At 42.7% G+C, this 25,667-nt stretch overlaps 1 pseudogene; it reads left to right on the forward strand.

Moving 5' to 3' along the window:
• Positions 1-25,219, forward strand: part of LOC145393547 (uncharacterized) — a 34,820-nt pseudogene extending 9,601 nt beyond the window's left edge.
• Positions 25,220-25,667: the final 448 nt, after the last annotated feature.

Genomic DNA, 25,667 nt, shown 5'->3' on the forward strand with positions numbered 1-25,667 from the left:
TAGTGCAAAAATAAGAAGAAAAAAAATTGATGTTAACTATAGACTACATTACTGACCTCAAGGAATAGGCGAGCAATGAGAGGATTTTACAAGTTAATGCGGTACAGGTAAATTGTGCACGTGTCATAGTAATTTGGGTCAGGGAGGTGAAAGAGGGAAGTGAAGAGTGATTCATTAAGAAGGGAAAGTGGGTGACTGGGGAGGGGAAGAATGAGTATGCGTGATAAATGTCAGAGTAAGAGTGAGAGTGATAAATGAGAGTAAAATAAATGTGAGACTAAAAGAGAGAGTGATAAAAAAGAGTAATAAATGTGAGAGTAAAAGTGAGAGTGATAAACGTGAGAGTAAAAGTGAGAGTGATACATGAGAGCAAAAGTGAGTGATAAATGAGAGCGACAAATGTGAGAGTTAATATGAGCGATTAATATAAAAGTGAGAGTATGAGTGATTAAATATAAAAGTAAGAGTGAGTGGTGTGCTGAGGAAAGAAGAATGAATATGATGGTGAGAGATCATGCTAAGAATGACTAATAATGGTGAAAATGTGAGGTAAAAGCGAATGGTGAAAATAAACAGTGAAAATAAGAAATGAGAGCTGAACACGAGAATGAGACTCCGTTGTAAAGGTGAGATTGAGAGAATAAGATGGTGAAAATACTTAAAGGGAAAGAGATCTTGTGAAAGTACAGTCATCAGTGCTTTTGAAATGCGACTTCTTTATCGTTGTGTAAGATGAGGCGAGAAGACTGTCTGGAGGTGAGGAGGAAGGAGGAAAGGTGAGGAAGACGGGGCAGGGAGGGGAAAGAAAGAAGGGTGAAGAATGAAAGTTGAGGATAGGAATGAGATTGAGGTGGTGGGGGATGAGGAGAGGGAAGGGGAAAAATGAAGGTGAGGCTGAAGTTCAGGGAGAGAACGAGGGGGGAAAACTAAGGGTGAGAGCGAGGATGAGGAGGAAAAATGAAGGGAGGGTGAAGAAGAAAAATGAAGGTTGGGGGTGAGGAATGAGAATGAGTGTGAGTAATGAGAGCTGAAGGTGATGAATGGAGGGTAATGAATGAAGTGAAGGAGTGACTCTTGAACGGCGAGTGTGGGAAAGACTGAAAGGATGAAAATGAACATAAAAATTGAGAAATGCGGAGAGGAGTGAGGATGAGGGAAAGACGAGACTTGAGGGTGAGTGTAGGAGTGGGAGTCAAGGGTGAGAATGAGGTGAAGATGAAGAATGAAGGGTGAAAGTGAGATTGAATATACCTGAATGTTGAGGGTAAGAGAGAATGAGGGAGGAAGAGGGGTTGAAAGTGACGATAGGGGAGGTAACACTTGAAACTTGAGGATGAGAATGAGGGAAAATGAGGATGAAGATAGTGCGATTTGAAGGTCAAGGGTGGAAGAGCGTGAAAAAGGGCGAAGGTGAAAGTGAAGATGAAGGGGTAAGACTTGAAGGTTGAGGGTGAAGGAGTGTGACGGTGAAAGTGAGGATGAAAGGGGCATTACTTGAAGGTTGAAAGTGAGAGAGAGAGTGAGTGAGTGAGGGGTTGAAAGTGAAGGGTGGGGGCGGGTAGAGAGTGCGAGAGAAGAGTGGAGGAAGAAAAATTGGAGAGAAGTTGAGGAGGGCAGGGAGAGGGGAGGGAAATTGGGTTAATAGATACAGGTTATGAAAAATGGCGTGAGCTCTCCTGTCTGAGATTTGAAGGACGAGGGGAAGTGGAGAGAGAGAGAGAGAGAGAGAGAGAGAGAGTAGGGGAGAGAAGGAATAAGGGGAGGAGAAATTGACAGGTGAAAAAGAGAGGTTAAAGGAAAGGAGAGTGGAAGAGACAAGATGGAAGTGGAGAAAGAGGGAAACGTAAGTAAGGGAAGACGTGAAAAAGTAAGAGAAGAAAGTGAAGGGAGGGGAAGTAAAGGGAAAGAGATAGGCAGGGTAGATGAAAGGGAAGGGGAGAGGAGAGAAGGGGAGATGTGAAGATATGAGGGAGGAGGGGAGGAGAGGAAAGATGGAAGACGAAAAAAGTCAAGAGAAGATGGGAGAGTTGGGGGGGGGGGATGGGAAAGGAGGCAGGAGGAGAGTAAAAGAAAAAGAAGAGGAGTTAAGAAGGGAGTGAAGAAACAGTGATTCTTAAGAAGTTAGTGAAGGTGACTGCCAAGGAGAGAACCTGTATGAGAGAGAGAGAGAGAGAGAGAGAGAGAGAGAGAGAGAGAGAGTTGAGAAGAAAGAATAATGGAAGTGTTTTAAGGAGGAGCATGAACAGGTAAAAGGAGTGAGGTATGTGGATGATGATGATGAGGGGGGAAGATTGCGGTTAAATTGTGCGTAATGGAAAAAAAGTGAGATTAAAGAGTGTGGTGGAGAGTGAAAAATGTGTGAGGGAACGTATTTCGCTTGTGTGTGTGTGTGTGTGTGTGTGTGTGTGTGTGTGTGTGTGTGTGTGTGTGTGTGTGTGTGTGTGAGAGAGAGAGAGAGAGAGAAAAAAAAAAAATCGGGTATATGCTGCACTCCTTGAATCCACGTACTTTCATTTTATTTTATTCTCTTTATCTGCAGAAGGTTTTATTCAAGTTAGGAAAGTCTGTAGTAGTGTAAGGGTTAATTAAAGCTACAGGTAACCACTCCATTACCAAAAAGCTCACCTGAAGTAACATAATCGCGGTTAAGAAAGCTCCCTAACACCTCATCGTTACCTAGTTATTTTTGGATACGGCTGGCTAATATAATTTTGTACGTTATTTATGCAGGATATGGTGATATTAGAAGGATTTTTATAACACAGAAGAGGACAGTAAGGTGCAATAAGCCAAATAAATCGCCTATGAAGAGGTGTTATGGAGCTTCCTTAACTTACGAGATCACGGGCCGAGATGTCGCTGGATTGAACGTTTCAATTCTTCTTCACCAAGGGGAAAGCAAGACACTAACTTTTGACGACCATTTCTGATACACATACGATTATTATGCGTGATTAGCCTGCATCCCATATTATCGCGAAATTGGGGCTTGTCTTCCCCTTTGCGACATGCCCCTTCACTTCGAGCATGATTTTTTAAAAGTAAACTACCAGGAGGTGTTTTTATTGCTAGATTCTATTCAGCTGTAGTAAGAAAAAACTGAACAAATATGACTTCTAACCCTCCTGTTCGGCAAGTCTCTCAGGCATCATAAAATCGTCTCGAGAGAAAAAAAAAAAATCCAAAATGCGTCATCGGGCTGAATAAAGTCAAATCATATGCCTCTGTTTTAGCTACACAAATATCAGAGTCTGCAAAAGTAATCATGGCATATCGAAGTCTGGACACAGGGTTCAGTTATACACCATCAATTATCCTGGGAGTAATTAAATTGCAAAACACATGCATGTTGTGAAATATTAAATGAGTTTAGGTTACCTCGGTTTATATTAAGTTAAATTAGTGTACACGTGTAGTTAATTTAGGTTAAGGTTAGAAACGTATGACGTGAATTTCATTTTCCGGTCATTTTTTTTCCCCAGTAACTCAATCCGTGTAGAGGCCGCAAGAAATTAAAAAACATACCTTAAGGGTTAATTGAACTCGTTATGACTTTTTATTTTAATTCCGGTGGTCATTGAAGAGGCAGTGACAAAAGTGGCTGAACCCCAGTGCTTGTAACTCTGTATGGGCAAGGAGAACTTTTGGCAGCGACTGTAGATCGACATAACATCGCAGATAGTTACAGGCAGTTACGTAGACCACATAAACACACACACACACACACACACACACACACACACACACACGGTTAAACAGACAAAAGACACTCAGGCATATATTTTGGTTGTTTTGTACCCATGGGCATAAAACCGACTCTAAGTTCCCTCTTGAATGTAAAGTGGAATTTTGGGAAACGTGATTGGGATTTAGAGCCAGTGACAAAATGGGGGTGGAGGATGGGGATGATAGGGAGTAGGATGAAAGTGGGGAGAAGGGGAGAAGGAAGGACGCTGGGGTGAGGAGAAAGAATGAAAACTGAGGGGAAGGAGAGAAGGAAGGATGGAAGGGAGGGAAGTGGGAAGACAGAGGTGAGACTAAACACACCGACAGAGTGAAGTAGTTAGGGGGAAATGGAGGGGAAGGGAGAAAGGTGGGAGAGGAGTTAAGGAGGAGAGAGGAAGGTAAGGGGTAAGGAGAGAGGAGAGGGGAGTAAGAGTAAAGGGAAGGGAGGGGGAAGTAAGGGGAGGGTTAAAAGTGGGAAGGTAGCTAAGGGGAAGGGAGTGTTAAGGGGTAAGGGGGGGGTGGAGTTGGTGGGGGTGAGGGGTCCTGCATGAGATAAATTGCAGCGGCAGGAAAAATCAGCTTATCTGAGACACGATGCAGAGTGCAAGTCGAGAGAATGCAAATGCCACGGGGTAGGGTTGCTGTGTGTGTGTGTGTGTGTGTGTGTGTGTGTGTGTGTGTGTGAACCTGCGTAGGTGTAAGCTGCTTCTGTTTACACCGCATTTATAAGAGAGAGAGAGAGAGAGAGAGAATGATTTGTGTGTCAGTTCCTGCCAATGTGACTCACTATGTTTGTTCTGTATATGTATATATGTATGATGTTTGCATGTATATAAGTGTTTGTTTATGTTTGTATGTATTGATATGTATGACTATATGCGGTTGTTTGTATGCATCTATGTATACGTATGTGTGTGTGTTTGTGTGTGTGTGTGTGTGTGTGTGTGTGAGAGAGAGAGAGAGAGGTGGGAACTAACGAACAGAAAAGTTACGTTACAGATTTACTATTTTCACCTTCCTTCATTTCCATTTTTCTCTCGCTCCTCCTCCTCTTTCTTTCTTTCTTCTCCCGCGTCTTTTTCATCTTTTTTTCTTGCCTCACCACCACCATCATCATCATCATCATCATCATCATCATCATCATCATCATCATCATCTTGGGGCTTGTCCTCACCTTTGAAATATCTGTTTTAATAGTGTACAGCCTTTAGTAACCTTCATGTTCCCTTTTTCTTTTTTTATTTTCACGTTTCTCTCTAGTTCCGCAATCCTAACATTTCCTTCAGTTACCCTTCCATTGCTGTTCCGCCTCTTTTGTACCATTGTTTCTGTTCCGTCTCTTCTGTACCGTTGCTGTTCCACCTTTTCTGTACCGTTGCTGTTCCTCCTCTGCTGTACCGTTGCTCTTCCATCTCTTCTGTACCGTTGCTGTTCCATCTCTGCTGTACCGTTGCTGTTCCAACTCTGCTGTACCGTTGCTGTTCCATTTCCGCTGCACCGTTGCAGTTCCACCTCTCCTGTTCCGTTGCTGTTCCATCTCCTGTACCGTTGCTGTTCCACCTCTTCTCTAACGTTGCTGTTCCGTCTCTCCTGTACCGTTGCTGTTCCACCTCTTCTGTACTGGTCACCTTCCTCCATTTGTTTTATCCACTTCATCAATCTTCCACTCTCATCCACCTGTTCCTCCCCCTTTACCACAGTATTTCACCTCTGTTCCACCTGTTCTGCTGTTGTTCCACTCTTCTGTGTTTCACCTGTGCCACTTTCCATCATTAGCTCATCTTTTCTGCTGTTTCACCTCCTCCACCTCTGTTCCTGTACTAGCCTATCCACTCTTCCTGTGTTCCATCAGTCTTCCACTCATTTCCACTTGTGCGATCCTTGTTCTACTGTTCCCCCTCTCCCAGTTCCGTCATATTCCACTTGTACTACTGTTCCACCCCTGTTCCACCTATATCTGTCAGTTTCCTCCACACCTTGTCCTACAGTGTTCCTCTATAGTCTGTGTTGTTCCACCCGTTTCCTCCTCATTCCACACTGTTCCACCCTTGGCTATACATGTTTCATTCGTGTTCCCTCATGTTCCGATCCCGTTCCACTTTTTACCCCTGTTTCACTCGTTCAGTTATTCCACCTCTGTCCCACCCCATTCCATGCCTGTTCCACCCTCTTCCACCTTATTCCACGCCTGTTCCACCTTATTCCACGCCTGTTCCACCTTATTCCACGCCTGTTCCACCCTCTTCCACCTTATTCCACGCCTGTTCCACCTTATTCCACGCCTGTTCCACCCTCTTCCACCTTATTCCACGCCTGTTCCACCCTCTTCCACCTTATTCCACGCCTGTTCCACCCTCTCCCACCTTATTCCACGCCTGTTCCACCCTCTCCCACCTTATTCCACGCCTGTTCCACCCTCTTCCACCTTATTCCACGCCTGTTCCACCCTCTTCCACCTTATTCCACGCCTGTTCCACCCTCTTCCACCTTATTCCACGCCTGTTCCGCCCTCTTCCACCTCCTTTCCACTCTCTTCCACCGTGTTTTCGCAGCAGTCCACGTGATCACTATTAACTCATCCTTTCTCACCGTGTCGCAATGTCGGTGTCTGTGTTAATCTGTCTGAGTGTGTGTGTGTGTGTGTGTGTGTGTGTGTGTGTGTGTTATACTGTGTCAGTTGCGTCTGGTTGTTCCCATGTCTGTGTAGGTCTGTTAGCATCTGTTTATGTTCCTGTCTGAGTTTTTTTTTTTTTTTTTTTTTTTTTAAGCAGTAGTAATTGAGATGTGTTTTTATTTTTGCATTTTTTACCACCCAATGGTTTTATCCAGTTAAGGAGAGCAGCATAGTGTGATGGAGTTCATGAAGGACATATAACCCCCCCCCCCGTTCGAAAAGCCTCCCCTTGGCTGAATAAAATCGTCTGGAGGTAGCTAGACTAAAATATAGATGGATACAGTTAATGTTAATATACTAGGGAATTAACCTCTGACCACTGAGCTGTAGAGGGGCTATCTCCGCAGCGAGCATGTGACTTTGGCCACCACATTGAAACACCCGCACTCGTCGCCCCCACAATGGTACTGCAGTTGGAACACTGTTCCTAGCTTGCTGTTTCTGTTTCGCTGTTTCTTACTTAAGCTGAGCAGTGGGCCATGGTATTGTATTTTATCTGTGCAGTGGACCATGGCACTTTATTTTCCGAATTCATCGGCTGATTTCAAAAGGCACGGGCGTCTGGTATAGTGCATATTCGTTGCCCATGAGAAAGCCTCTCCATACTATAGAGCTCGGTACCTCGTACTGCGAGATATCTTTTCTGTAGGCTAACGTCAGACAGTTTTTCTGTGCCCATGAGAAAGCCGAGGCACCAAAATGTTAACAGGGATCACAGTAAAGTTCAAAGGTCGAATATAAAGAGCACCTACTATTGTACTCCTGGTGACGACGGGCGGTTTTATTTGGTCTGCGGGAACTCACGGCAGTTAGAGCGCTAACCCTTTGCATCAGGCGAGGCATTGTGTAGTTAATTTTTTCTCCCTCCGGATTACTTGATCCTGAAAAGGGACACCTTCACGTGGTGGCACCAGTATGACCGGGCTGTGGAGCTGCTCGGTTATACACACGTTGCTCAGTTCCCTCCCTGTTCCCCGAAAGGAGAATGGTGGACTGCAGAAGGGCAGCTTTGGTCTGCAGTCTCTGGGTTCACGTTCAGACGAGCCAGGGGTTAAAATTACTGCTACTAGTAGAGTATTTACACCCAAGAAAGCTCTGTAGTGAAGGATTGGTGAAGACTAAGGTTATCTAACACATTGCTGTCCTGAGCTGAATAGAAGTCTGGTATTAGCCGGAAAAAGGAATAAATGTCATCGGTGTGAAGTAATCAAGCGAGGCAGAGTGGAACTGTGATGTTACAAACTGGTGGTGTTGAAATGAAGTAGGTTAGAGCGTCCAAGCGCTGGGTAGTGTCGCAAACCTAAGATAGCGCTGTGCGTGGATCCAGTGAATGGAAGGATGGGTCGAGATAGGAGAGTGGCAGGGGGTACTGAGAACGATAACAGAAAACGGGATGCGAGCGTGTACGTCTGCTTTCACCTCTGACGTATAGTAGTTGATGTTGCAACCCCAGGCTCATGTGATTGTAATCCAGACAGACTGCTCTCTTAAGCATCGTCCTCCTGGCATAGGATACGGAAGGAACTGAGGGAAGTTTGTATAACCGGGGAACGGATCCACCCAGCAAATTGGTGCCACTACGGGAAGGCGTCCCCCACCAAACACCACGTACCAGTGAAATATGGATTACAGAAATTCGAGTGTGTGCTGTCAAGGGGCAGTGAGAATGGTAACAGCAAAGAGGTTGGGAGTGTGTGGGTCTGTTTTCAGCCCTGACGTTCAGCGGTGAAATATGGGTGGCAGGAGAGAAGGATGCGTGTGTGAATATTTCCAGGTCTGACGTGTAGGGGATGGATAGTGGGAAGGGCATTGAGGACAGTGACAAAACAGGTGTGTGTGTGTGTGTGTGTGTGTGTGTGTGTGTGTGTGTGTGTGTGTGTGTGTGTGTGTGTGTGTGTGTGTGTGTGTGTGTGTGTGAGAGAGAGAGAGAGAGAGAGAGAGAGAGAGAGAGATTATTTCCAACTCTGACGGATGGCAATGAAATGTGGATAACAGAAAAACAAAACGGGACGCAGTGAGTCAGGACTTATAAGAAAGGCAACAGAAAATAGCCAATTTGTAGATCTGTCTTTCACCCCCCCCCCCTCACGCAGTGAAATTTGGATAGCAGAAGTGGACTGTATTTTAGCTGCCATAAGAGGCCTCGTGGCACCTGTTCCATGGCGATTTAGTCTGCATTTTACACCTTAACATTTTCCTGTATTCCATTTACTTCGTTTTACTTTTGACAAGGTTTGCCTAAGTAACATAGAAGAGGATGTTAAAATGCAATGTGCTGAGTAATTCGCTGAGGAAGGAATGTTAAGAAATCACCAAAGCCAGACAGAAGTAAGCAGCTCTGACGTACGGCACTGAAATAAACAGCAAAAAGACGTCATCACCCTGAAGGAGGAAAAACTGTATCTTTGACTAGTCTGGCGTTACTCCTTACTAGTCTGGCGTTACTTCTTACTGGTCTGGCGTTACTCCTTACTAGTCTGGCGTTACTTCTTATAGTCTGGCGTTACTTCTTACTGATCTATGTTGCCTTTCCGTTGATATTCCCGTTGACTTTTACCCTACACGTTGTAATAGTGTGACGTTGTTAGTAGATTTTTTTTTTTTTTTTTTTGTGATACTATACTCTTTTCTCTTTACCTGGGCCTAAAATTGCCATCCCTCCATTTTGAATGCAGAGATGTGACTGTAGAAGATATACACTAGAATAGGATGCTAGTCACGAAGAAGTGCTACATAAAAGGTTGTAGAGCCACAGTATTGTCTTTTTTCTGCCTCTGAGCTACGTGAAATTAGCTGAAAAAAAAAAAAAAAAAAAAAAAATCTGGGCCAAGTTAAAGTGAATGAAGTATAGCAGGTCTTGTGGGAAAGTGGTCAGCTTAGAGTCAGTTTTCCCGACGAAGTGAGGTCAATTCCTGACCTGTTCCCTGTTGGTGTGGCACTGTCTTTATCGTTCTAATGTCCGTTTTCCTCCTTTGGTTTTTCCCGTTGCAGAATGGCCCGTTGCATTACCGTTGCAACATCAGAAATGCTGCTATGTGCACTGGTGTTGCTAAATTACCAACGCGTTCTGGGAACTGCTGATGATTAGCGGAGAAAGTCACCTCCCCTGCCACGTCGTATGTAGAGTAGATAGCTGGATAGATAGATATTGAGATAGATAGCAAGATAAATTGACAGATACAGATGGATAGATTGAAATACACAGATAAATAGCTTAAGAAATAGATACAGTTTGATAGATATACAGTAGATAGATAGGTAAATTGTTTGTGTAAGAATATACGTAGGTAGAAAGATGCAAAGGAATATAAAAATAGATATACTGTAGATCGAAATCCGTATTTAATTAAGTTAGAAATTAGGGATTACAATAGGATTAAAATACATTGGCTAAAACATGGATAAATTGACACCTTATATGGATAGGTAAACAGAATAGACACACAGTACAGAATGAACGGATGCAAAGGTAGCTAAAACGGACAAATATAAAAGTAGACAGGATACACATACATGAACAGGTAGACAGATGGACAGGAAGACAGAATAGACATAGATGGATAGGTAGACAATATACACTGGTAGATAAGAAATGATAAGGATAAACACAGTTAAAGTAATGGATAAAATAATCATGGATGGATAATAGATAGATTGGCATATAATAGTTTAAAAAATTATAATCGTTGTGTGGAGGAAATTCGTCTTTCTAGGGGAGAGGGAGGAAAGAGGAGGGGAGGAGGTGCTGAGGAGGGGAGAGGGGATGCAAGGGGAGAGTGGAATTGGGGAAGGGGTGAGAGGGGAGAGGGTAGGGTGGGGAGAATGAGAGGGGGAGGGAGGAAAGTGGGGTCCAGTGATTATACCGACCGTTTCCAATATTAAAAATACAGATTTAATAGTAGACACTAATGGAATGACAACGTACACACACACACACACACACACACACACACACACACACACACACACACACACACACACACACACACACACACACACACACAGAGGCATCCTGGAAATCAATTCATTAGCGCCGTAAGAGATGGGGGGCAATATGCGTTTTAACTCTCATTCTTTTCCCCACCCCAATCGCCATTTGTTTTAATAGCCGAAAAAAAAAAAGGACCTAACGAGTAAATACAGAAGGAATTTATTACAACGCGAAAAGCCCTGCCGGATTAGTGAACAGAATGGAACAAATCGACAAATCTTTTCTCTTAACGATTTGGAAATGGAGGCATTGTGTGCGTTTAATATGCTTGGCGAGTTACTTTTACTCTAATTTGCCTCCCCGTGTGGATTTAGTTTATAGATTCGGGTTTATATTTTAGGGGATGTCATTTCTTTTCCATGTTTATTTCAGTGTTCACTTTGTTGAGCTTTAGGTAATGTGTTGATATAGCCTAGTGGTTTTATTCTTCCCTGCTTCCCCCTTGAATTTAGTTTTGATGTCGTTGATTTGCTGATTTTGTGGGTGTGATTTCTTTGGCATGGTGATTTTAGGGCTCGTTGTGTGTGTGTGTGTGTGTGTGTGTGTGTGTGTGTGTGTGTGTGTGTGTTTTAATTTGATTTCTTAATGTGTCTCTCTGCATTTGTACTTATTATATTTTTTCTGATTTGTTTTGTTGGTGTGATGTGTTTTCTGTGGTTTATGCTGTGTTCGGTAATGGTATGAGTGATTTTTATGTCCCCTTTTATTGTGGTACTTGCATTAGCCTGGATTACACTAGGGATGCTCTCTCTCTCTCTCTCTCTCTCTCTCTCTCTCTCTCTCTCTCTCTCTCTCTCATATTTCACCTTTTCCTGAACGCACTTTTTTTTTTTTTACCTCCTTTACATCCCACTTTCTTGCTCTGTATAATTTCCAAAGAACACTAAACACTTCTAGCAGCATTAGGCAACGTCTGAAATGCTGGTAGTTTCACCGTAGATTATCCCAAGTGTCGGCAAGGCATGGATGAAAAATATGTTGTGATTGATTAATAGTATGTTACCAAGTCATTTAGAAGGATGATTTAGTTTGATTGATGGGCGAGTTAGTAATGCAAATGATGTATACGACTACCCCAAAATGGCCTCAGTGAAGGACCAAAACCTAAGCACTAGATACAGTATAATGCTTTTATTTACTAACTTATTAACAACACGGGAATCGGATCCGAAGGGTTTTGACACCATAATTAATATCAGTGTCTGAAGCAGTGAGGGAACGGTGTATCTATCAGAACGTTATTTTATCCCATCCTGTAGACCTTTGTAACAATATTTCAATGAAAAACGAGTCAACAAAACCCAGAATCACTGCCTTAGCCCATTCGAAGAAGTGAGGGAGCAGTGCATCCACCTGCATCTGAAGCCAAATTAATGCTCACCCGTCTTTCGTCTTCTTTTAAGGTCCCTGTGACCAAAATCGCCGACGTTAACAGTCACCAAAGCCCCAAAGCCTCGAGTCTGTTCTTAAGAGGAAGCGAGCGGTGAATCAGATCCTTCATCAGTTTACATACATCATTTTTTCTTCTCACTAGACCCCACAGACCAGGACCAGCCAAGAGAAACTGGGGTGGGGGAGGGGAGACGGCAGACATTCCTATTCACCTGACTGACCCCATTCGAATTGGCAGAGTATTGATGGTTATACACATTTTCTATTCCAAGGTCCCTTTGACTAGAACAGAAAGACAGGAAAATAAGGCTCCAAAACTGTACATCACCTCCTCTAGTCCTTTCTGCGAGGCGAAGGAGTGATTTTTCTACTTGAACTACGACTTTTATATTTTTCCCAAGGCCCCTGTGATTAGAAATGCTGGTGAAGAAAAAAAAAATCCCAAAAGCCGTGAATCACCCGGCTGGGCCCTTTTGAAACGGCGAGGGAGCTGTGTGTCTGATTTTAACTCATCCTTGTTTATTTATTTATTATTTATATATTTATGTATTTGATCCCAAGGGCCCTCTGTGATTCCCTAGTTCTTTACTATCTCATGGTCCCTCTGACAAGAACCAGTATGAAAATCAAGTCGATGAAGTCCCGAAGCCTCGAACCACGTTTCCCAGCCCGTTCGAAGGAGTAAGGGGAGTGAATACGAAGCTGGTGGATATTAATTTTTCTATTATATCCAAAGGCCCCATTGACTAGACGCGAGAGAGATGATGATGACGAAGACAAGGATCCGAAGCCCCGAATCACGTGCCCGAGCCCGTTCGAGGAGGCGGGCGAGCGGTGCATCTACCTGAACCACGACCTCATCACCTGGGACGAAGCTAGGACCGGCTGTTCTGAGATGGCCCCTGACCACTTCACCGACCTGGCCGTACTTTCGAATTGTGACTCCTTATGCACCGTCACCAGGCATATGGAGGCACAGCGTAAGGAAGGAGAGAGAGAGAGAGAGAGAGAGAGAGAGGGGGGGGGGGAGGGGGAGGCGGTGGTGTTGCAGAGAGAGAGAGAGAGAGAGAGAGAGAGAGAGAATTTCATATCCACTGATCACACAGAACTCTCCCAAGAGGTGGCTTGTCGTTATTTTGAGAAAATATATTGTGCGGTCAGAGAAGTATAGGAAGAGAAACGTGGAATAGGTGTGCATGTGTAAAATTAATCTACACACACACACACACACACACACACACACACACACACACACCTCGCAATATCTGTCCTCTCATGCATAAACGCCTTGTTTCTCCGCATTGTATCTCTCCCACACATTTCAATATCAGTTTCCTCATACGTAAATGTTTCTCTCTCTCTCTCTCTCTCTCTCTCTCTCTCTCTCTCTCTCTCTCTCTCTCTCTCTCTCTCAGATCTAGGTTACAGCTTGCAAAGAGACAGCGAAGGAGATTGTTTTGATCTTGTGAGGGGAAGAAAGGACGAGGAAGAGATGGCAAGAAAAACGAAGAACACGAGAGGAGGAGGAGGAAGAGAGGAAGGAAGGGGAAGAAAGAGGGGAGGGGAGGAGAGAAGAGGGGAGGAACAACAGAAGCCAGGAGAGGAAGGGAGGAAGGTGTTGAAAGGGAAGGAAGGGAACGAGAGGAGGGAAAAACAACATGGGATGGGTAGAGAGGGAAATGAAGGAAGAAGAAGGGAATCAGAATAATGAGGAGAAAAGGAAGAGATGAAGAACAAGTAGGAAAGGAAGAAGAGAAAAAGAGGAAAGGAGATGAGTAGGACAAGGAAAAAAGAGGTGAATATGGAGGAAGGAGAAGAAGAAAGGAAAGAAAAATGTAGAAGAGGAGGAGGAGATGAGAGAGGAGGAGGAAAGCAGGCTGGGAGATGGAGAACTAGAGGAAGAAAAAGGAAAGGAGCGAGGATGCAGGAGACTAGTAGAGGAAGAGGAGGAGAAGAAGAAAAACTGAAAGGAGGGGAAGAATGGAAAAGGCATGGAGAGAGAGAGAGAGAGAGAGAGAGAAGAGGAAGACCAGATCCGATGAGACATGAGGAGGGAAAGGAGAGGAAAGAGAAAAGAAAGAAGTGAAAGTACGGTAGAAAAGGGAAGAATGGACAGAAGAGGAGATGACAGGAGGGGAGGGAGGAGAGAGTATGAGAGCAATAGAATATAAAAGGTAGGAAATACATAATATAAAAGAAGAGGAAGAGGTGGGGAGGGGATGAATTAGATGATGCTGATAGGTAAATATTTAATGAGTGTATGGAGTAAAAAGGCTGATTTTAAGGCGGAAAAAATGAAGGTAAGAAGGAAGACAGAGATGAAGATCTGAACCGAGTAAGATGTAAATAGAGACAGGATAAAGAAAGTAAAGTAAGTTTAGAGAAAGGAGAGAAGGTGAAGAAAACGAGGCTAATCCCTTATCGCTTCGATTTGGCTATATGTGAAATTTCATAAGGACAGCACTAACTTACCACTCTTCTCCTGCTGGCTTGTAGGCGTAAAAATCATTGGTCCATACTTTGAGATCCTCATATTTTTTTTTTTTTTTTACATCCGTGCTCGCAAGTGTGTGTGTGTGTGTGTGTGTGTGTGTGTGTGTGTGTGTGTGTGTGTGTGTGTGTGTGTGTGTGTGTGTGTGTATGCTTTAAACACTGCTCCCAAACTCCATACCGGTGCTTTATTCTGTACTGCTGCAGGTAGATCAAGAATGAACTCGCATGGTGGAAACTTCTTTATATACTCCAGCCAGTCGATTTTATTCAGTTGGGTGATTCTAACATTAAAGCTATCGCCATTAACAAACTCGCGACCCCGACAGTTATTTATATAGTCTATTTCAGATTACACGATGCGAGTTTTTCAGCTGAGAGAATCATAGGAGCAGGTCAAACAACATCAGTTTATGTGACAAGGTTAGCATCACAGAAGTTTTAAAATTACAGGAGATCCAAGGAAGGTGCAAGGAATACAGAAAAGGAGGGGGAGGGCAGAGGAGTAGATTACAGATTAGAATCCTGTGTTAAGAGGTACAAATAGGATTGGGAAAGAGGGAGGCCGGAAGGTTAGAAAGGCAATGGCAGAGGTATTAAGCACTTAGGGCGATGAGGAGGCAGGAGGGAAGAAGCCTGAGGAAAAATACCAAGAAAGATGAAGAAACGGAGGGGAGAGAGAATCAAAAGGCGCTTAGCATGTCGGCTCTGGTGACTTGGAAGAAGAAATTTGCCTAATAGGTGGAAAAAAATTCTAGGAGTTGTCTTGACCTTTGGAGGGTTAATAGTGGCTAAATCTGGGGCTTTTGTAGCGGACTGTGAATAAAATCATCTGGGTTAACAGGATTGAAACACGTGAGTTGTCCCGATGGTGAGAGGGTTAATCATTCTTCTGGTGGTTTACGCTTGTTGCCACCAGACTTTACTCTCTCTCTCTCTCTCTCTCTCTCTCTCTCTCTCACACACACACACACACACACACACACACACACACACAGCTGAATAAAATCGTCTGGTGGATAGAAGAATGAATTAAATATAATTATTACGGTACAAAAATAGCTCCTAAAAGTGACTCCAAAGGGAATTAGGTAGAGTTTTTGTTATTATTTTTATTTTCCCATAATTTTCCTTTCTGATAATTTTACCAGTTCTTCTTTCCCTCCAATCATTTATCATTTCCTCTTTAGAAAACTAAAAATTTATTAAAACTGTAGAGGCTAATGGCATTTCCAATCCCCTCACTACCATAGAGGTCTGCCTGAACGTAATTAAATCGTCAGGCGGTTGTGAATAAATAAGTAGAATAAGTAAATAAACAAAGACGTCATCGTTAAGAAGGGAAGTAGCCCCTCTCTCTCTCTCTCTCTCTCTCTCTCTCTCTCTCTCCTGTCTTTCATCTTTTCATTTTTACAGTATTTCATTCTGGTTCAGTTCTGCCCTCTTAAATGCTTTGTCTTTTTTTTTTTTTTTTTTTTTTTAATATTTCCTTCCGGTAATTTCTTTGTTTGTGTTGCGTTCTGTTCTGTTCTACCGAAAAGTTCTTTGAAGAAAAAAAAATCGAATATCTAGCACAAAAGAAACGGGGGTCAGTAGTTAATCTTTTATATATTTTTACCAGTGGTTTTCGTTGACCTGCATTTAGCATCTCTGGACTGGAGGGATTAATCAAGTTTACGCTGTGGTCTTCAAGGGACAGAAATGTACACTGCACACTCCACTGGTGTACATTGATATTGATACATATTATACATTGGTCATGCATAAATTCATACATACATTACTTGCCTGCATACCTAATTATACACACTCCTGTCAAGCGTACGTCAATCAAACATTACTGACCCACATACCTAATTATATACACCTCAGTCATGCAGACATATTAAGTATACAATATACACTGTCTGCATGCAAACATAAGTATAAACACACACACACACACACACACACACACACACACACACACACACACACACACACACACACACACACACACACACACAGCAAATATACATGCAGCGGTAGTGTATTTCCACAGTTTAACAAATCATGTCATATGCGTTTTATAAGGTCGAAGCAATTAACACAGAATCCTGAGTTACGTTACTATACCACTACCAACAGCACTGGACGATGGTGGTAGTGTTAATTAACCCCTTCAGCCCCAGGACGCTATCTTTATCTTATTCTTTATCTTAACGTTTCTCATAATCTTGGTGAAGCCATGCGATTTTATGTAATTTATAGGAGCAGCGTAGGAATGAAGGGGATTACGAAGTGTGTATCTTAAGGGGAGTGAAAAGGTCTGGAAATAAAAATGAAAGCGAGAGAGAGAGAGAGAGGACGCAAAACTGTGACTTAAAAGTGTTAATATGGGAATGGTTTTTATTAACTGTTAGCCTCTTCAGTACGACGATACCCTTTATTTTTAGTTTCATTCCTGCTACCAAGAGACGATTTTATTTAGGAAGGATCTTGAAGAGGTTAGAAACAATCTTAATTAATATCTTAAGTAAAATAACACCTTTTAAGATATATTCTTGCCATTACTAAGTTTATGTTATTTATCTTATTATTACGAGTTATGTAAATGGAAAAGAGTGGAAGGAAAGTTGTGATGGATGTAAAGGAGGGATAATTGTGGAATGAGATGTGAAATAAGGGATTAGACAGAGGCAGATGATCACACACACACACACACACACACACACACACACACACACACACACACACACACACACACACACACACACACACACACACACACACATACATTATAATCTGCGTAAATGGAGTGAAAACAGCTGTGCAGTGTTAAAGTCGCTTATCTTAATGCTCGCTTCAGTGTGCTCTCTCTCTCTCTCTCTCTCTCTCTCTCTCTCTCTCTCTCTCTCTCTCTCTCTCTCTCTCTCTCTCAACGATGACGCCACTAATTTAATCGTGCAGCCAGAAGCCGATTTAATTCAACCAAGCCTCGTAGTGAAGGGGTTAACGAGGGCTGTATCTCACCCCTCCAGTATGAAAAAGACTCTCCTGAACAGAATAAAATCGTCTGGAGATAACTAACTGAAAAAGAAGTAAAAAGAAGTCATCGCAGTGAAAGGATTTAATGAAGGTGTGGGAGCAGTTGACCCTCGTGCGGTGTGGTGCGGTGAGGATCTGTCCCTTCTCCCCTTGGGGCTAAGATACGAATAAATGTGTGTGTGTGTGTGTGTGTGTGTGTGTGTGTGTGTGGATGAGTAAATTGAGAGTGTCCTGCTGTCATGGCTACTTCCCTTTCTTTGGGGGAAGCAGGCTAGTTATGTGGATAGATAGATAAACAATATGATTATACTTTTTTTTTCTTTTTTTTTTTTCTTTTTATAGTGCAATGGTTATGAATCGGGTGGTGAAAAGGGGATAACATGTGTGTTTGTAGGTTTTGGTTGTCGTGGATAGCAAGAGGGTGGCTGTGGTGAATGTGTGTGTGTGTGTGTGTGTGTGTGTGTGTGTGTGAGAGAGAGAGAGAGAGAGAGAGAGAGAGAGAGAGAGAGAGAAAGAGGGGGGGTATGAAAACTAAAAAAAAAAATGGATTTAATATGAAAATGCACATAACAATAGTTGCACCGATTCATTAACTTGTAAGTCGAAGGAACGGTCTTTATCCCACAAGAGAATGAGAGACTGACTAGAAGTGTAGATAACTGAGATGGAAGGGGAGATGAGGGGGAAGGTTGACAGAGAATAAGGTGAGGGATGATGTGGCAAGGTATATGAGTAACGAGGGGATATGATTTGAAGGAAGGGCAGGCTAATGGCAGAGGGCAGGGTGACATGGAGGCGATTTGTTTGTTGCCACCCCATCCAAGACACAAGGCATCTAAATCAAGACAGAGATGTTTTTGTGGGAGTCGTTTGTCAGTTTTCGTGTGGGTCGTTCGTCTTTTTTGTGTGGGTCGTTTGTCTATTTTCGTATGGGTCGTTTGTCTATTGTCGTGTGGGTCGTATGTCTGTTTTTGTATGGGTCGTTTGTCTATTTTCGCATGAGTCGTTTGTCTATTTTTGTTGGGGTCGTTTGTCTTTATAGAAGTACAGTAGATGGATGTATGGCCTTTATCACAGGACACTCTGTTTATAATGTCAGTTAGGCTATATGTACTTCCATGTTCCTGCTTCTGCCTCCTACCCACGCCTTGTTTTAATGGGAAAATAACGGGGTTACAAAGATTATGGTGACCTGGACAGCGTAGGAGGGAAAGCTGTAGGGAAGTCGTGGAAAGGAAAGCTGTAGTGTAATTAGACTGAATAAAAGCTTTTGGAATATTCTAGAGGGGTATAATGTAAGGGACGGCGGATTGGACTTGAAGGGAGGGATGTTGAGGTGTGAAGAAGGTGAATAAGTTTATAGGCGAGATGGCTATAGTGACTGGTAAGAAACAAGGTGAATTTAGTGATACCAAAAGGGCAGAAATAACGTTACTGTCGGAGCTAGAATTGTGTGTGTGTGTGTGTGTGTGTGAAAAAGTGGTTGTTAGGTAAGAATGATGATGGATGATGATGAAGATGAAACTGGCATAATATTTTTGTTCTGTAAAGTGATGGAATAATCATGACAATAATGATGGTAATTATAATAGAGGGTGATAGTGAAGAGGTACAAATCAGACTGTTTGAGAGTTGAAAAATTGTTATACTACTACTACTACTACTACTACTAACAATAATAATAATAATAGTAATAATAATAATAATAATAATAGCACCGGTAGGAGCTGTAGCAACAGAATAATTGTATTATTGATGACAGTACTTATGACAGGGAAGATAATAGAACAAAAATAGTAATAGTAAATAGAGAACAGTGGTAGAAATTATAATGGTATTGATAGAGAAGGGGAAGGGTGTATCAGGGACAGTGCAAGGTCGAGAATGCAGTATTAACCCCACCAGGAAATGAACCTAATCTGCACACGTACCGTTACAAAGTATTATTCTCTCTCTCTCTCTCTCTCTCTCTCTCTCTCTCTCTCTCTCTCTCTCTCTCTCTCTCTCTCTCTCTCACACACACACACACACACACACACACACACACACACACATATATACTGTCTGTATGCATGTATGTTTATGACACACACACACACACACACACACACACACACACACACACACAGCCATCAATCTGCCCTCTCTATCTCTGTATCCGATTTCTCCCCTCTCCCTCTCTCATATCTCATTTGCATCTTCTCATTCCTTTACACCTAGTTTTCCTTTCCTGTATCCATTCTCTCTCCCTGTGCTCATTGCTCTGTCTTCATTTATTTACAGATTTCCTCATCATTCTATCTCCCTGTCTTCATACCTCCATTTCCATCTCTTTCATTTGTTTTTCTCATTCATTTCCCCTTTTTCTCATTCCTGCTTTTGCACTTTTTCTTTTTTTATCCGTCCATTATCTCCCGCGTTCCCCATTTCTTCCTTTTCACCTCTTCCAGTGTTTCGTCTTTTTTCTTCCCATAAATCATGACTACATATCCACTTCTCTCAGCTTATCCATTTTTATCCATTTTCTCTTTGATTTCATTCCTCCACTGCCACTTCTTCAGTTTTTCTGCGTACATACTCTCACCCTTTATCCACATCACCCTTCCCACGTCGTCCAGCTTTCGTCACCCTGTCCATTTTCTCAAGGCGGAGCCAAGACATCGGAGGCAAAACCCGCTGAGTCCGGAGACGTATTTATTTTCTCATTCCTACGATCTCCAGACTAATTTTATGCACCTCAGGGAAGGCGTCTCGAACTAAAGGGGTTAAATGTCTTCCATAACCCTTTCACATAAATAGATAAATAAATAAATAAAAGTCTCCCCTAAGATGAAAATAATTGTCTCGTTGCATTAAAAATGTAACCAAATACTTCCCGGAATGAAGACCTGGAATGTTGAGTGAATGAACATGTTGCTTAATAACTCTGCATTTATTTTATTTTTTCATTGGCTCTGGATCCTTCTTCATTCAGTCTCTTTAGATGGGCATTAAGGTTGGAATGATAATGATGATTGATTGATTGATGTCTGATTAATTGATTGATTGATGTCTGATTAATTGATTGATTGATGATGATGATGATGATGATGATGATTCTCCTGGCTGAGCGGGGATTACGTCAACCCAGGAATCATAACCTCATCTCTCCCTCTTTTCCGCTTCTAACCCCTCTCTTCTCCTCCCCCATTGTTCTCTCTCTCTCTCTCTCTCTCTCTCTCTCTCTCTCTCTCTGCGTGTGTGTGTGTGTGTGTGTGTGTGTGTGTGTCTGTCTGTCTGTCTGTCTGTCTGTCTGTCTGTCTGTCCTTCCGTCCGTCCGTCCATTTTCTTATATCCAGAGGGCGAGGCTGGAGTACCGGACTGGGCGTGGGTGGGGACAAGGGACGTGGAGGGCAACGGGGACAATTACGCAAACCCCGGAGTGCCCTTCTGGTGCCCCGGCCAGCCCAGCCAGTTCGAGGGTCACCAGCAGTGCGTCGTGCTCTGGGGAACCAGTTTCTTCTGTGGCGCTGACGAGGACTGTGCTGCCATCCATAAGAGTCTGCGAGGTTGGGTTCTGAGACGGCAGAGAAAGAATGAGAAAAGGGGAGGGAAGAAAAAGCAAGGAGAAAAATGTAGGGGTGGCAGTGAAATTTTGGCAGGATGATATCAGGAAAAAGTCTGTCGATAGAGGAACTTAAACGGGTGCTTGGAAAAAAGAAAAAAAAAAAAAACGGGGAGGCAGAATGTGTCGACGGGAAAAAAAAAAATCGATTGCTCTGCACTGACGAGAGCAAAGGCGATGGTGCAAGGACAAATTTTGTAAGTAGGTTGATCCGTTGTTTTGAAACGAGGAGAGGTGAAGAATGCTTTATGTTGACAAAGTGATGCTAAATTAGAGTGTTTAACTAGCATAACTGCAGGCGAGATATGTAGAAGGCCTGAGTACTGTAATGGAGTGTTGTAAGACTATGCTGAAGGCGACATAAAATAACGACGTATGTTGTTTCATTCTTGACCACATTTCTTTGCAGTGTACTTTAACCCTTTCATTACCAGGGATTGTTTAGATTGTTTCTTTTGGCGGCCGTCAGACGATTTTCTTCAGCCTGAGTAAACACTGCCACTCAGAACTGATAGTATTGCAATAAAATGAATATAACTGTAACTTATTGGTAGGTGGGGTCGCCACCATGCACTTACTCCTACTTTAGGTAACAAAACACTAAATGACGGGCTAAATGTCTTCTTGTAGCCCAGGAAAACATTAACTCATTTGGATGGTAACCATAAAACATGATGGACGCCTGGTGGTGTAGTGGGTTAAGGCCCTCGTCCCGGATGTTACCAGGATTTGCATCTGATGAATGGTTGGGGCTCTAATAATACTGTTCTGGAACTAGCGACTGGCCACCCACCTTAAAAATCTAGATTAAGTCGCCAAGCCCTGGTCCCCTACGTTCCTGATAGGTCAATTAAAGATTAAATGATAGTCGAGACAAAAAATAAAGACTGCCAACATTCCCAACGAGAATGCCGGATGGTCTCCACACAGCTAGAGTACACCGACATAATTCTGTGCAAAGGCCAGGATGAATAAAGAACATCCAGGAACACAGGATCCCAATAATTGTGTGTCTGTATGGTTGACTTAGACCTCGAGAAACACTGAAGGCCAAAATAGAGAAAACATAAAATAAAACGGTATATTTGCCCAAGGACCAATTGTGCCAAGTTTGAAGCGACATGAAGAATAAAGGATTGTCACCAGGCTCTATAAGAGTTTGGAAGAAAGAAACAAAAAAGAAACTCGGGAAACACAGTGGGTTGGAGATGTAATGATTAAAAGGTAATACACAAAACACACACACACACACACACACACACACACACACACACACACACACACACACACACACACACACACACACACAACACGCAGTAAACGTCTTCAAGTGGCAAGTCGCTGTCTGATGGACTTCCTGTGAGAATTATTTCACCTTCCACCACAAAGACCCCCACGCATCTACCCACCTGCTTCCTAGACAACCCTCCCCCACCTTCATTTCCTCCATCATATAAGGTGTATAGTGTTGGAGAGGCATTTCCGAAGACCTGGATATTGCCAAAGGTGTGTAATGAAATTCGTCAGGTTATTTTCGTGTTTAGATTCTTGTGTAAGGTGACAGGTAAAGCCACCACACTGAACAGCCCTGAGATTTAAGCCCATTGAAGAATTTTATTAACTCATCCCCTTACGACTCACTCTCTGATGAATAATATCCTCTGGTGTTGGCTTAGGGATAATACAGTACTTGAGTCCCAACCTTGAGAGGGTTAACAGTGACAGAATTTACTCTTCCGTTTTTCGTTCTTTACTCATCCTCAAGTGAATTCAGTCAGGCTTTAACTGGAAGAGAATATCAGAGTTGTCTTGATTTTTGTGAGGGCTAAACCATCTTCATTGCACAGGTGTGATCCCAGCCAGATTATGAACACAAACGTATAAGACTCATTCCATAGTGTCTCGTCAGGTGAAAAATTAATTTGGTGGCAGCAGGAATTTAAAAAAAAAAAGTGTGACGCACTGAAGAGGTCAGAAACAGGTCAGTGGCGGAGCAATAACAGCGTGAGAAACGTGATGAGGTGAAGCAATAACGATGATTGAGGAGAGAATGAACACACACACACACACACACACACACACACACACACACACACACACACACACACACACACACACACACACACACACACACACACACACACACACACACACACACACACACACACACACACACACACACACACACACACACACACACACACACACACACACACACACACACACACACACACACACACACACGGGCGGCGACAGTGCGACACATCACTACATAACTTACCACACCACCACACCACGCCACAATGCACCACACTACATGACACTTCACCACATAATTCACGATCCCACAAACACCACACCATATCACACTACATCACGCAGCACAACACAGCACACGACACCGCAAAACACCGACCCCCGCAGATTTTTGCCGGTATTAAAACAGATGTGGTAATTTGTGCTTCAAAGGTGAGATGACAATACTTCAGGTGTGCACAGGTGTCGCCCCTTATCCAAAAATACCTCTTCCCTTTGGCTTAGGAGGATTTCGACACTCAGCTGTTCTCGTTTATGTTGTATGTGTCTTTCCAATACATACTTGAATTGTATAAATATCGTGCAGAGGATATTAAACATCCCATGTGTAGAATTCAGCTGTTTAAGAAGTTTGGGAACTTCCTTAACCGACAAAAATATGGGTCATAGTGTCTTCCTATTCTCCTCCCTCCCTCCCACTACACACACACACACACACACACACACACACACACACACACACACACACACACACCTGACATCACCCAAATGAGAATATGCCAAACATGTCTACTTACCCATCACAAAAATATAAAACTGACAACATTATAAAGAACTCTGACAAACTCATTCTTATTTCCGCTTTTATTTTTATTTTTTATTTTTATTTTTATTTTTTTATCTCCTCTTCGTGTTGGGGTCGGGGGTGCAAGTCTGGGGAGATTGGTAAAGGTGGGGGGGAGAGGGGAGAAGTGGAGGGTAAGGTGGTGAATGAGGGGAGGATGGAAGAAGGTGAGGATGAATTAGGAAGGGATGTGGAGAGGAACGAGGGAGTAAAAGGAGAAAAGAGGCGAAAAGAATGTTGTATGGAAGAAAGAAGAGAAGAATGATAGAATGAGGAGTATTGAGAGAGAGAGAGAGAGAGAGAGAAACGTAGAGGTCTGGAAGGGAATGCGAAAGCGTGAGAAAGTCTGAGAGAAGCGAAGTGTGAAAAGTGAGCAAGGGAGGAGGGGAGAGATATGAAAGGCGAGGAGGAAGAGGGAGAGGAAGGAAGGAAGAGAACAAGGCAAATGAAAGTTGAAAATGGAGGAAACACAAAGAATGAAAAGAAGGATAAAAAGGAGAGAGAGAGAGAGAGAGAAACAAGAATCCTGAAAGATAGTGAAAGTAAGTGAGAAAAGAAAGGTAGGAAGAGAACAAGTAAGCGAAAATAAAGAGGGCTATAGTTAAAGCCAGCAGACAGGGATTGGATAGAAAGTGAGAGGAAAAAAGCCAGTAGAGAGAAAGTAAGCGAGAAAAGAGAGCTAGAGTTAGAGCCAGGTGACAGGGATTGATGAGATTACACGGTAGAGGTGTTGTCAGGTGTTGCGAGCAGTGATATTAGCATGTCAAAAGAGCCACTTGCCTTTAATAGCTCCAATTTATACCTAGTGACATGCTCATTATCTATCTTTTATCTATTTGTTATCTATTAGCATGATTTATCTATTTATCGACCTGTATCTTCCTGTATCTGTATCTCCAGTTTATACCTGCGTTGCTCCTTACTCATTACCTTTATTTTTTAGCTTTATTTATCAGTTTATCGACCTATATCTATCTACTTAGCTCTCTTTACCTTTATCTATGTATCGATCTATTTCTCTGTCCAGCTGTCTATCGATCCTCGTTAAATCTCTCTATATGTCATCCGTCTGTCAATGTTTTCATCTATCTGCATATATCTTTATCTTCATTTATCAATACATTTTATTTTTTTTCTATTCAGTTTCTCTCTCTCTCTCTCTCTCTCTCTCTCTCTCTCTCTCTCTCTCTCTCAATAGTGGAGCAAGTATCGTCAAATTACTGAGCGAGGTCGTTAGCCTTTTTTTTTTTTTTTTTTTTTTATATATACTGCGACTCATGAATATTTTCCCACAATTATTCATAGTGTTCATCAGATTTTCATAATGTTTTCAGTATGATTTTTTTTAATTGCATCACAGGCTCCTATGACTCGCTCTTACCTAAATATAACAATAATTTTCACTACAGCAAACCAGAGTTGTACCGGTCGTGAAAGGGTCCTGTGCCGAGATATTTACACACACACACACACACACACACACACACACACACCTTACTTCAAGCCCTGAAGATCAAATATATATAATCTGATCGAGGACTATTCCGCACTTAGTATATATATATATATAAAGGAGCCTCAGTGGTACAGTGGTAAAGTGTGCGTTTTCGCACACTGGAGAGCGAGAGTTCTCCCCCCGCCAGGGTACTAAACTTTGGAAGCCTTCTCCTGGCCATGTACAGCATTGGCGGACACCAGGGGTACTGTGGTTGAACCAGTGTCGCATACTGTAAAGTGTGTTTGCACCCAGTCGGCTTGCGCGGGCCGATTACACTTGGTTCACAGACTACACACACATCCAAAGCTACTACAACACTACAATCACACTTACAAGCACTTCTCACCCTACATACAATCTCTGCTAGACAGCCTAAGCCACTTT

This window comes from Coenobita brevimanus, chromosome 24, assembly GCF_032717465.1.
Source record: "Coenobita brevimanus isolate Jiangsu-jjx chromosome 24, ASM3271746v2, whole genome shotgun sequence".
NCBI lineage: Eukaryota > Metazoa > Arthropoda > Malacostraca > Decapoda > Coenobitidae > Coenobita > Coenobita brevimanus.